We start from the raw sequence: 8,724 nt of genomic DNA on the forward strand, positions 1-8,724 counted from the left end.
CCGGGATCGAGTCCCACATCGGGCTCCCAGTGCATGGAGCCTGCTTTTCCCTCTGCCTGTGTCTCTGCCTCTCTCTCTGTGTGACTATCATAAATAAAAAAATAAAAAATTAAAAAAAAAATTCCTCCAACCAGTGCTCTCCTACCAGACATTTAGACATGCTCAGGAGCATAAACTCTGGAACCCACTTGCCTGGGTTGGAGTCCTTGTTTCAAACTGACCGGCTGGGAAACCTTGAGTGATCGATCGGCCTTCATGCTCTGCACCTTATTTTCTCACCGGTAACGTGGGGGATGATGCAGGCCCAGCCCCAAAGGCAGTTGTGGAGATTCAGAGTTTGCACATGTAAAACCCTAACTACATCTGACACACGATAACCGCTCAGTTAAGTGACTAATTTTCTTGTTTCCAGTATTTTGTCATTTCCCCCCGAATTCTGCAGGGATATCCTTGTACTGACATGAGTTTATCTGGAGAATGAGTCACTAGAAATGAAGTAAAGATGCTCTTGGGCCCGTAGGCAAAATTGCATCACGTGTGCATTTAGGGGGGGGGTCAGGAAAAGGATTTTTATTTTTCTTAAGGCTATCGAGGAGGTCCAGGACCCCTTCAAAGAACCAATATGCACAGTGTATGGGGGGGGTACCTCTATATGGGTAAAGCGTGAGTGGAGGGCATATTTCCACTCAGGATGCGCAAACTAGAAAGGGTGCCGCTCCCACCCTAGTAACAAGCAGTCAGATAAACTACAAAATCAGGATTTCCTTCAGAGAGCTGGGACACAGGGCCACCAAGTAACGGAGAACCCTTGGACAGACAGGCCCCTCCAAGGAGAGGTGGGATGTAGGCACGGACTGGCCTGAGGCAAAGCAAGTGGGGAACACACACCAGGCCTCACCAGTGGGGAAGAGCTTGCTGGCATTTTTAACAAATTGCTGGAGGCTGGGGCGCCCAGGGGGCTCAGTGGTGGAGTGTCTGCCTCTGGCCCAGGGCGTGACCCCAGGTCTCCGGATCGAGTCCCACGTCGGGCTCCCGCACGGAGCCGGCTTCTCCCTCTGCCTGTGTCTCCGCCTCCTTCTCTGTGTCTCTCAGGAATAAATAAATGAAATTTGAAAAAAAAAACAAAAACTCCAAATTGCTGAAGGCTGAGTGAGGGCTGCTGTGAGAGTAGAGTCCCTGGGAGCTGCACGTTCCGAGGGCTTGTCCGCCGACCTCCAGGGGCCCGGGGGCGGGGGCAGGAGAAGTCCGACACCCCTCCAGGCTGGGAGCAAGCCTGGGCTGACACTGGCAGGACGCCCCCAGACCGTCCCCCCGAAGAAGCAGGGAAAGGAGGAGTGGGGCAGGAGGTTTGGAGGGGAAGGTGAGGAGGGCGGCCCTCAGTCATGGGCCTAGCAGGAAGGGGTAGAAGGGAACACTGCTTACCTCTGTGGGGGGTGGATGGGTTAATGCAGCATGGGGGGGCAGGACATGTTGCCCCCCCGGGGTACACCTGGCTTCTCCAGGGGCTGGGGTGCCACAGCTGGGCAAGGGAGCGCTGTGGCATTTGGAGCTAGAGGTCGGTGCCACTGAGCGGCCTCCAAGGCCCAGGCTGGGCCCCAACAGCAGGGTCTACGGGGCTGGCGGCTCGACGTGGGACCCACACGCCTGCGGACCCTCAGCTGATGGAGACCAGGAAACTCTCCCCCGTGAAATCCGCCACAGACACAAGGCAGCCTGGCTGCGCAGGCTGGAGGCGCGGGATCGGCCGACATCCCAGCTTCAGGCGGGCTCGTGGGCCTCCTAAAGGGGGACCCCAGCCAGGACCTCCTAGAGCAGAGCCCTGGCCAGAACCTCCTGAAGGGGAGACCCGACCAGGACCTCCTAAAGGGGGCCCCGACCAGAACGTCCTAAAGGGGAGCCCTGACTAGGACATCCTAAAGGGGAGCCCTGACTAGAACCCCCTAAAGGGGAAACCTGACCAGAACATCCTAAAGGGGGGCCCCAACTAGAACTTCCTAAAGTGGAGCCCCGACCAGGACTTCCTAAAGGGGAGACCTGACTAGAACATCCTAAAGCGAAGCCCTGACCAGGACGTCCTAAAGAGGGGCCCTGACTAGGACTTCCTAGGGGAGACCCGACCAGAACATCCTAAAGGGGGGCCTGACCAGGAGCACAAAAGCCCCGCCGCCTCACCTGGGCCCAGGCTGAGGAGCCTGATGTGACTGCGGGCCATGGCGGGAGCCCGCACAGGTGCACAGGTGCACAGGTGCCAGCACTGAGGGAAGAGCCGGATCCCTGACAACCCAGCAGCGTGCAGCGATGCAAGAGGAGGCAACACGCACAGGGTCAGCAGAGCTGAAGCTCGACTGGGCCCCTGAGCAGCTCGACTCTGCCCCTAGACAGACAGATGGACGCACACTGGTGACCCAGTGGAGGAGCCACACTCATTTCCAGTCGTGCCACCATTTATCTCAATCTCTACTGCTCTACACGGATGTTCACCATTTCATAAAAAATTAGGAGCCAGGAGCACCTGGATAGCTCAGTCAGTCGAAATGCGTGACTTCTGCTTGAGTCGTGATCTCAGGGTCATGGGATCGGCCCCAAGTCGGACTCTGTGCTCAGCATGGAGTCTGCTTGTCCCTTTGCTACCCCCCCTCCCCCACTCCGGCTTGTTTTCTCTCTCTCTTTCTCTCTCCTGCTCCCTTTCAAATAAATTAAATAAATAAATAAATAAATAAATAAATAAATAAATAAATAAATAATCTTTTTAAGAAATAAATTAAAAAATAGACATTACGAGACATACAAAAATATCAAAGAAAAAAATCCGACTGCCAAGGAACAGTGTAACCCGTGGAGCTGGATTCACAGGTGACCCAAATGTCAAGGCTCTAGTGGAAAAGGTAGACGACATGCAGGAACCGACAGGGAATTTCATCGGGGAAGATCGTGAGCGTCAAAGAGGAACAGGCAGGAAATTAAAAAGTGGACGGGGAGCTGGAGAATGGCCTCAGCGGGCTCATCAGGAGGCAGGACCGCCGAGGAAAGAATCAATAAAAGAACAACCCCGTAACGTGCTGTGAATCTTTCCACGGGGTCTTCGTCTCTCAGAGCCACAGGTTTCTCACCAAATTGGATGGAATCGTTCTTGCTTCTGAGTGATTTAAGGGAAGAAACACTGGAGACATTTTTTTTCTTTTAAGATTCTATTGATTTATTTGCGGGGGGGCAGAGGGAGCGGCAGGCTCCCGTCTCCAGCGGGCCCCGGGTCATGACCTGAGCCCAGGGCAGCCCCCCCATCCCCCCCGGCCCCCCAGCATCACTCTCCTGGCGGCCTCGTGTCTGAATGAGCCTCCGTCCCGTGCTGGTCCTCCGAGGACCGGCCCTTAGGCGGCTCTTGTCCACCTGCAGTTGTAACAGCGGCGTAACGGCGGCCCGTGCAGATTCTCGCGGACCTATCCAGTTATTTCCTTTTTTTTTCTTTATTTTCTCAATCCTCAGGCATGAAGCTGCTGCGGACAGTGGTGCGCATGGGTTTTTTAAGGCTTTTAGACCGTTTGTCAAAGTGCCCTTGGGAAGCGTCTCCGAAGTCACACCTAGACCAAGGGCCTGTGGCAAGCTTGAGTTACCAACCTCTATGCCCTCAACAGCTCTGGACGTCGGGGCCTTCTTACTCCCGGCCGTACGCGTCTCCCAGAGCGGACAGTAACAGGAGAGCAAACGCTTCTGCCTGCGTTCCCCGCAGAGGTTCCGGTTTTCCGACCCCCGCTCTGGGCCTGCCTGGAGCATTTCTTCTTCGCTAGAAATCAGTCAAGGGACCAAGCTGGTGCCCTAAGGACTCTAAATCCCGGCATGCCTTGCAGGCACCCGGGGTAGGTGAGGGATGCACCAGGGGAGCCTGGGACTTGCCCTGCAGTGCTGCAGCCTGGGTCACCGAGGCTGGCGCAGGTGTGGAGGTGGGCAGGTGAGACTGAGTCATGCGGGACACTGGGCATGGTTTCCTGGATCGGCTCCAGAGTTGACACAAAGGTTCCAGTAACGGGCAGCTGAGCTGAGCTAATTGCTGCTGCTGTTGCCCTGGCCCGGGCCTGCATGTGGCAGGGGAGGAGGAGGGGAGGGAAGGAGGAGGAGGAGGGGAGGAGGGGGGAGGGGAGTGAGCGTGAGGACCCGACACTCCCCACGAGGGCCCCACGGGAACAGAAGCTCACTCTGCATCCTTCCCACAGGATCCAGAAGCCCCCAAGAGCATCTCTCACTGACCCCACCCACCACCCCAGGCGGGTTTGTGGGTGAGCTGACACTCCCCAGAGGGCGCACCTAGTGGTGGCACTGCAGGCGCCGGTAAGCAGGTGAGACTCAGCATCGCCGGGCGCCTGGCAGCGTCAGTGGTGGGGCCGAGGGAGGCCCGGGAAGCCAGGGTTCACATCCTGATTTCTTCTCCTCACTGGCTCTGAAAACTCGAGCCGTTTCTTTCTCTCTCTAAAGCCTCAGTTTCTCATCTGGGGAACGATCCTACCTTGCGGGCCTGCTGGGGGGCTTACATGGCTTTGGAGTTTCTTGGGCTCCAGCCCAGGCTCCCTACGCCCCCTGGGCCACCTCTTCCCAGCCGCGTCCCCTGCACCCAGCATAGAGCCAGGTACACGGCGGGCCCCCACTGTGCAGTCGCAGGGAGGATTAATGAACGTGGTGCCTTGAAGCACCGGCGGCCCATTGCGTGGCACCTGCTAGGCGCCCAATAAGGGCCCGGCCGTCAACGCTAACCCCAGGTGCTGCACCTTCCTCCCCTGAGCCTCGGCCTCACCTGGAGCTTGGGGCTCTCACGTGGATCTGTGCTCTGCTCTACACATCATGGAAGGTGCTTACGCTGCGGGCACCAACTCAGGGCCCTGTTCTTCCTGAGACAAGAGGGGAGCTAAGGGAAGACATCGACATGAGGAGCTGTTGCGTGGATGGAGGAGGGTCGCCAGGCCGCTGCTCCCTCAGCAGGGAGAGAGCTACCTACCTGCGTGGGCCGCGGGCGCGCAGAAGGCCAGGCCTGGGGGCATCTGTTACACGCCGTGCGGGCTGCAGGTGCACCTGCATGTGAGAAAGTGGGACACTGCCTAGTAAGCCTCGGCCCTTGTCCCCACCCAGGCCCTCATAGCACCAGGAGCTGGCTGGCTTTCTACACTTGTGTTTTTTTTTAAGATTTTATTTATTTATTTTTTTGGGGGTTGGGCGAGGGAGAGGGAGACAGAGTCTCAAGCAGAGTCCCTGCTGAGCATGGAGCCCGACCCGGGGCTCGTCTGGCGACCCTGAGATCGCGAGCTGAGCCGCAGTCAGGAGTCCGGCGCTTAACCGACGAGCCACCCCAGGTTTCCATACTCGTGAGCGGGAGCCCCCCACGGCCGCCATGCACTCGCCCGCCGACGCCTGGACAGCGTCACTGTGCCGGGTACATGGGGGCACACGGGGGTACACGGGAGTACACGGGGTACGGACGAGCTCCGAGGCTGGGAGCAGGAGCAGGCGCTGGGCGTGCGTGTGCCCCGCAGGGCCTGAAGGCGGCCTCTCCGGGTGGCTCAGGCTGGTCGGTGGGCACACGGCGGACTTGGAACATCGAGGGGGACGGCAGGAGCCGCTCCTGGAGATCGCGGTCCGCGGGGAGCGCTGGCCCGGCCCGCCGGCCTCCTCCTCCTCCTCCTCCTCCTCCTTGTTCTTCTTTTAAGATTTTATTTATTTATTCATGAGACCGAGAGAGAAAGAGAGAGAGAGAGAGAGAGAGAGAGACGCGGGCAGAGGGAGAAGCAGGCCCCTGCAGGGAGCCCGATGCGGGACTCGATCCCAGGACCCCGGGATCACACCCTGAGCCGAGGCAGACGCTCCACCACTGAGCCCCCCCGGGGCATCCCAAATCCTCTGATTTCTTAACAGAAGCCGGAAATCCAGGTTATGAACATCGTCCTGGTTATAGAAAGTCGACAACTGCTCCGTGTCGGCACGATAGCTGCAGATGTGTGCGGCAGGGGCACGGGGCGGCCCAGGGGAGCGCGGGGGCCACGGGGCGCAGGAGCCGGCCTGGGACCCGGGCGGCCACTCAGGGGCCTCACTGGCTTTCGTGCTCTGCTCTGCTGTGGCCATTTGGGGATTTTTATGGACTTTTAACAGGCGCCCCGGTTTGCATTTTGCACAGCGCCCTGCAGCTTACGCAACTGGTCCTGACTGGAGGGAGGGTCTAGACCCGCCTGGTGGGAGATGGCCGAAGGGGGGCCGGAAAGGCTTCCAAAAGGGGGTCGGAGGGCTCAGTTGCTTGAGCTTCTGATCCTTATTCAAGTCTTGATCTCAGGGTTGTGAGATCGAGCCCCAGGACCTGCCGGGTGCTGAGTGTGAAGCCTGCCTAAAATCTCCGCCCACCCCTTTCCCTCTCCCCACCTTCCCCCTCGCACCCCCACTCCCCCTCTTTCCCCTCCCCCTCCTCCTCTCTGAATAAAACCAAACCAAAACAGTGGGGTCTGTTGTACCTGAGGAAAGAGATGGGCCTTGTCAACACAGGGCTGGGGCAGGGCGCACCTGGGGTTTAACGCCCTGGGGAGGGAGGTCGAGGCTGTGAGTGTGTGTGATGTGTGTGGACATATGAGTGTGTGGTTGACACATGACCGTGGGTGTGGGTGTGGGTGTGATGTGCATGGGTGCAGGTGTGCGGGGTGTGGGCCATGAGCATCCGCCTGTGGCGGCGCGGGCACGTGCATATGAGCAGGTGTGTGTGGGGTACGAGTGGAGCATGTGCGTGTCAGTGATGCGACGTGTGTGCACAGGCCCCGGACGCCGGCAGGGAGAGGTGCCCACAGACGCCTGGAGGAGGACGGCGCACTGAGCACACACGCAGCCGCTTGACCGCAGCCCCAGGAGGGCAGGGAAGGGCACCGCTGCTCTGACCCGGGGGAGGCGAGGCTGTGGGGAGAATCCAGGGGCTCACCGGGGAGGCGACTCGCCCAAACACGGGAGGGGGCCGCCCTCCCACCCACCCCACGGGAGCAGATAAGAGGTGACCTGCAGCCGGGCAGGCCGCACACACCCAGGCAGGCTGCACACAGTCGGGCACGCCGCACACACCCGGGGAGGCCTCATACACCCAGGAAGGCCTCACACACCTGGGCAGGCCGCACACACCTGGGCAGGCTGCACATACTTGGGCAGGCCTCACATACCTGGGCAGGCCTCACACACCTGGGCAGGCCTCACACACCTGGGCAGGCTGCACATACCCGGGCAGGCCTCACACACCTGGGCAGGCCTCACGCACCTGGGCAGGCTGCACATACCTGGGTTAGGCTGCACACACCTGGGCAGGCCTCACACACCTGGGGAGGCTGCACATACCCGGGCAGGCCTCACACACTTGGGCAGGCCGCACACACCCGGGCAGGCCACACACACCTGGGCAGGCCGCACACACCTGGGCAGGCCTCATACACCCAGGAAGGCCTGGGCAGGCCGCACCCGGGCAGGCCTCACACACTTGGGCAGGCCACACACACCCGGGCAGGCCGCACACACACCAGTTGGGCAGGCCTCATACACCAGGCCTCACGCACCTGGGCAGGCCGCACACACCTGGGCAGGGCAGGCCTCACCTACACCTCAGGCAGGAAGCCTCACGCACCTGGGCAGGCCGCACACACCTGGGCAGGCTGCACACAGTTGGGCAGGCCTCATACACCCAGGAAGGCCTCACACACCTGGGCAGGCCGCACACACCCGGGCAGGCCTCACACACTTGGGCAGGCCACACACACCCGGGCAGGCCGCACACACCTGGGCTGGCTGCACACAGTTGGGCAGGCCTCATACACCTGGGAAGGCCTCACGCACCTGGGCAGGCCGCACACACCCGGGAAGGCCTCACACACCTGGGCAGGCCGCACACACCCGGGAAGGCCTCACACACCTGGGCAGGCCGCACACAGTTGGGCAGGCCCCACACAACCGAGGAGGCCACACCCAAGGAGACACCCCCTGCACTGCCGCAGGGTCCATCTCTGCTGGGGGTGGGTCCCCTGGTGGCTGGGGTGGGGTGGGGAGGAGCAGGGGTGGGAGTAAGGGTGGCTGACACCCGCCAGAGGGGACAGCAAGGAGGGGGAAGGAGAAAGGGCAGCCTCGGGGTCGGGCCTGAGCCCTCTGCGGCCTGAGGGGGAAGCGGGTGGAGAGCCACTGGGGGAAGGCCCTCGGCTCTGCTGCTCTCCCCAGGGGCCCCCCAGGCTGCAGCAGGGGGACCTATGCCTGGGGTCCGGCCCTCACTCCACTGGCCAGGGGGTGACCTTGGCCTGGCCGCGAGCCTCCGCAGGGACACGGGGACACCCAGTCTCCTCAACGGGCTGTGGTGCGGCTCAAATGAGATAATGGGGTAAGGAAAGCACCTCATAAACCAAAAAGGGCGGGACAAAGGTCAGAGTGGAACACTGGGCCCCATGCCACCTCCCAGCCCTTGGGTGGAGGATGAGGGGCTCGGCCCGGGCCCAGCCCCCTCCCCGGGGGGACCCTCGGGTGAGCACCCATGGCCAGCGGCTCCGCGTCAGCACGGGGGACACGGAGCATGGGGGCAGCATGCTCCAGGCTCCTGAGGTGCAGTCCGCACCTGGCAAGGCGCCGTCGGGCAGCAGGGGTCCCCTCGCTGTCGGTCCCGAGGACCCCAAGACAACAGGGGCGGAGAACCCAGCGCGGCACATGGAGCATCTTCATTCCCAGGAAGTGAGGTCATTCTTG

The 8,724-nt window shown here is 60.9% G+C and overlaps 1 long non-coding RNA gene across 1 annotated transcript; it reads right to left on the reverse strand.

The window, feature by feature from the left end:
* Positions 1 to 2,682: 2,682 nt before the first annotated feature.
* LOC118355185 (uncharacterized) lies at positions 2,683 to 6,379 on the reverse strand. Its single transcript, XR_004817149.2, has 3 exons — positions 4,985 to 6,379; positions 4,784 to 4,894; positions 2,683 to 4,070 (listed from the first exon to the last, which is right to left on the reverse strand). It is a non-coding gene; the product is annotated as an uncharacterized LOC118355185 (long non-coding RNA).
* Between the last annotated feature and the right edge of the window lie 2,345 nt (positions 6,380 to 8,724).

This window comes from Canis lupus, chromosome 7 (assembly GCF_003254725.2).
Source record: "Canis lupus dingo isolate Sandy chromosome 7, ASM325472v2, whole genome shotgun sequence".
NCBI lineage: Eukaryota > Metazoa > Chordata > Mammalia > Carnivora > Canidae > Canis > Canis lupus.